Source organism: Thalassophryne amazonica, chromosome 23, assembly GCF_902500255.1.
Source record: "Thalassophryne amazonica chromosome 23, fThaAma1.1, whole genome shotgun sequence".
Taxonomy (NCBI): Eukaryota; Metazoa; Chordata; class Actinopteri; order Batrachoidiformes; family Batrachoididae; genus Thalassophryne; species Thalassophryne amazonica.
Genome location: NC_047125.1, coordinates 13,772,577 through 13,777,608, shown reverse-complemented (window position 1 = coordinate 13,777,608; position 5,032 = coordinate 13,772,577).

The window sequence follows — 5,032 nt, the reverse complement described above, 5'->3', positions numbered from 1 at the left end:
CTCTGAAGAAAAAACCTCAAGCAGACCAGACTCAAAGGGGTGACCCTCTGCTTGGTCCATGCTACCGACACAAATTACAAAACAGTTCACAAAATGAATATTCAGGAAATGTTGCCGGTGCACAGGATGGGAGGGTTTCAGGAACAGATACCACACCCATCTCTGGATGGAGACGCACCTCAAACAGAGAGGAAAGAAAAGAAAAAAATAACAAAAAAAAAAAAAAACAGAATCAGGCATCAGAAAGACAACAAATACAGTATAATTTGTCAGCAGTAAACAACAAGAAAAACAAAAGAAATACTAAGGTGATCGCCGGCCACTAGTCCTAAGCTTCACTAAAAGACCCAGAATTTAGATAAAGTTGAGGCCGTAATGAGCAAACAGATAAATGGGTTCATTTATAAATGCTATCATATTGTGCATTACAAAATCAAAAGGCCACACAAGGAGGACAAACTGATTAAAATATGGTGACTTTTAATGCACGAGATCAACTAAAAAAATGTTTTGCTTAAATAGTAAGCAGACAAGGCTGCCACCTGCTGCCTGAATTATGAAAAGGAGCAGATGCTTCTGCATAAACTTATTTTCAGTATTTTTTTTTCCTACAGTGCTTATGTTCTATAGCTCACACAGCCCAGCCATGCCTCCACACAACCCTGCAGAAAGGATCTGTATGAATGTAGCTTCAGCAGACACTTAGCACTATCTCTCACACTAAAAGGATTTAATTTTCTTGTAACCCCAAGCTTGGATAAGAAAATGCAAACTGCATCTACTGCACATCATGTGGAGGCAAAGCAGCCTTCTTATCGCTGTTTGGAATGATCACGCATTCTTCTCATAGTGGAGCTGTGATCTGTTTACATGAGGGCAGCAGAAGCAGGGAGACTTACACGGCAGGGAAAGCAGGGTCAAGGAGGTAAGCGCTGCTCCTCTGGATCTTCTCCATGGTCTCCAGGGCAACACCAGGAGGAGGCTGAGGTCATGCACAAGGGAAAGAGTGTGTGTATACACACACACACACACACACACACACACACACACGCACGGGCAGCAGAAAGGCAAACATCACTCGCCAGTGGGTTGACTGGATTGCATAATCCGTGCAAAACTTCTGGAAATGTGGGAACACGAACAAAAAGACAAAACCTCTTTACTCTGGCCATGAAAAGCTGCAGAACTCACATCACACTCACTTTCAAGTTCTAAATCATCACTTGTCAAATTATTGTGCAAGACGTACGGTGGTGTCGAAAACTGTCAGGGCTTCCTTTGCTGCTGTCGTCGCCTATGCAGGTGGATCCATGTGGTCAGAACAGGAAATACACTCACATTCATCAATACTCACTGACACGCCCAGTCTGCTACAACACAATCAAGGAGGGTGCTATAAATATATATAGGGTGTGTGTGTACGTTTGCATTTTCATTTATTTCTAATCACACTGTAGATTTCATCTCACTTTAAGATGAAACATAGCATTTTTTTTCCAACTTGAGCTGTTTTTTTTTTTTTTACTTTGATTTAACGCTATCTTCTTCTTTGTCTTTCGGCTGTTCCCGTTAGGGGTCGCCACAGCAGATCAATCGTTTCCATCTCACCCTGTCCTCTGTATCTTCCTCTGTCACACCAACCACCTGCATGTCCTCTCTCAGCACATCCATGAACCTCCTCTTTGGTCTCCCTCTTTTCCTCCTGCCTGGTGGATCCATCCTTAGCATCCTTCTCCCTATATACCCTGGGTCCCTCCTCTGCACATGTCCAAACCATCTCAATCTCGCCTCTCTGACTTTGTCTCCAAACCGTCCCACCTGAGCTGTCCCTCTGATATGTTCATTCCTAATCTTGTCCATTCTTGTCACTCCCAAAGAGAATCTCAACATCTTCAGCTCTGCCACCTCCAGCTCTGCCTCCTGTCTTTGTTAGTGCCACTGTCTCTAAACCATACAACATAGCTGGTCTCACTACTGTTTTGTAAACTTTCCCCTTCACTCTTGCTGATATTCTTCGGTCACCTTTCTCCACCCACTCCACCCTGCCTGCACTCTCTTCTTCACCTCTCTACCACACTCTCCATTACTTTGAACAGTTGACCCCAAATATTTAAACTCATCTACTTTCACCACTTCTACTCCTTGTAACTGCACTATTCCACTGGGCTCCCTCTCATTCACACACATGTACTCAGTCTTGCTTCTACTGACTTTCATTCCCCTTCTCTCCAAAGCATATCTCCACTTCTCCAGACTAGACTCAACTTGCTCTCTACTCTCACTACAGATCACGTCATCTGCAAACATCATAGTCCATGGGGACTCCTGTCTGATCTCATCTGTCAACCTGTCCATCACCACTGCAAACAAGAAAGGACTCAGAGCTGATCCTTGGTGTAATCCCACCTCCACCTTGAATGAGTCTGTCATTCCGACTGCGTATCTCACCGCTGTCACACTATTCTTGTACATGTCCTGTACTACCCTAACATACTTCTCTGCCACTCCAGACGTCCTCATACAATGCCACAACTCTTCTCTTGGCATCCTATCATAAGCTTTTTCTAAGTCCACAAACACACAATGTAACTCTTTCTTTCTCTGTACTTTTCCAACAGTATTCTCAGAGCAAACATTGCATCTGTAGTCCTCTTTCTCGGCATGAAACCATATTGCTGCTCACAGATCTTCACCTGTTTTCTAAGCCTAGCTTCTACTACTCTTTCCCATAACTTCATGCTGTGGCTGATCAGCTTTATGCCTCTGTAGTTACTGCAGCTCTGCACATCACCCTTGTTCTTGAAAATAGGAACCAGCACACTTCGTCTCCACTCCTCAGGCATCCTCTCACTTTCCAAGATTTTATTAAACAATCTGGTTAGAAACTCTACTGCCATCTCTCCTAGACATTTCCATGCCTCCATTGGAATGTCATCTGGACCAACTGCCTTTCCACTCTTCATCCTCTTCATAGCAGCCCTCACTTCTTCCTTACTAATCTCTTTTACTTCCTGATTTACTCTCACCACATCATCCAGCCTTTTCTCTCGCTCATTTTCTTTATTCATCAACTCTTCGAAATATTCCCTCCACCTTCTCAGCACACACTCCTCACTTGTCAGCACATTACCATGTGCATCTTTTACCACCCTAACCTGCTGCACATCCTTTCCAGCTCTGTCCTTTTGTCTGGCCAATCGGTACAAGTCCTTTTCTCCTTCCTTACTATTCAACTTCTTGTACAGCTCACAATATACCTTTTCCTTTGCTTTTGCCACTTCTCTTCTCGCCTTACGCCGCATCTCCTTGTACTCCTGTCTACTTTCTTCATCTCTCCGACTATCCCAAAACTTTTTCGCCAACCTCTTTCTCCTTATGCTTTCCTGGACCTCTTCATTCCACCACCAAGTCTCCTTGTCTTCCTTCCACTGTCCAGATGTCATACCCAGTACTGCCCTAGCTGTCTCCCTCACCACATCTGCAGTACTCTTCCAATTGTCCAAAATTGCTTCCCCTCCAACTAGTGCTTCTCACCTGCTCACTAAATTTCACACAACAGTCTTCCTCCTTCAGCTTCCACCATCTGATCCTTTGTTGAGCTCTCACTCTCTTCTTCTTTACCTCTAAAGTCATCCTACAAACAACCATCCTATGCTGTCTAGTGACACTCTCTCCTGCTACCACCTTATAGTCTGTGATTTCTTTTAGCTTGCATCTCCTATAAAGAATGTAGTCCACCTGTGTGCACCTTCCTCCACTCTTATATGTTACCCTGTGCTCCTCCCTTTTCTTAAAGTAGGTATTCACCACAGCCATTTCCATCCTTTTTGTAAAATCAACTACCATCTGTCCTTCCCCATTCCTATCCTTGATACCATATCTACCCATTACTTCCTCATCACCTCTGTTCCCTTCACCAACATGCCCATTGAAGTCTGCTCCTATCACCACTCTTTCATGCTTGGGCACACTCTCCACCACCTCATCTAACACACTCGAGAAATCTTCTTTCTCCTTCATCTCACAACCTACCTGTAGGGCATATGCACTGATGATATTCATCATCACCCCTTCAATTTCCAACTTCACACTCATCACCCTGTCAGACACTCGCTTAACCTCCAACACACTTTTAACATACTCTTCCTTTAAAATGACCCCAACACCATTTCTCTTTCTGTCCTCACCATGGTACAACAACTTGTACCCACCGCCGATGCTCCTGCTCTTACTTCCCTTCCACTTGGTCTCTTGCACACACAATATGTCTACCTTTCTCCTCTCCATCATATCAGCCAGCTCACTCCCTTTACCAGTCATACTACCAACATTCAGTGTCCCCACTCTCATTTCCACCCTTCTAGTTTTCTTCTTCTCCCGCTGTTCGTGGCAACGTTTTCCTCCTCTTCTTCGTCGTCGTCTTCGCCCAGCAGTAGCCCAATTTCCACCGGCACCCTGTTGGGCAATAGCACCGGTGGCAGACGTTGTTAACCCGGGCCGCGACTGATCCGGTATGGGAATTCGATTCTGAGTCTGCATAGTTGGGTTGGCTTGTTTTACACCGGATGCCCTTCCTGACGCGACCCTCCTCATTTATCCGGGCTTGGGACCGGCACTCAGAATGTACTGGCTGCACAACGCTATAAACACTAAAAGTATGTTAACATCACAACAGTGTGATTGTATTTAATCACTGCAGAAACAGGATATTGAGGTGATACACACAATACCACAAAGAGATCATAATATTTTATATTGAGCACAGATTGTCACTTGCCACACACACAGTGAGGAAAATAAATATTTGATCCACTGTGTTCTTGCAAGTGATTTCCCACCAACAAAGAATGGAGAGGTCTGTAATTTTTATCGTAGGTACACTTCAACTGTGAGAGACAGAAAATTACATTGTATGAAATTTAAATAATTAATTTGCATTTATTTTATTGCATGAAACAAGTAGTTGATACAATAGAAAAACAGGCCTTTATATTTGGTGCAGAAACCTTTGTTTGCAGTTCCAGAGGTCAGA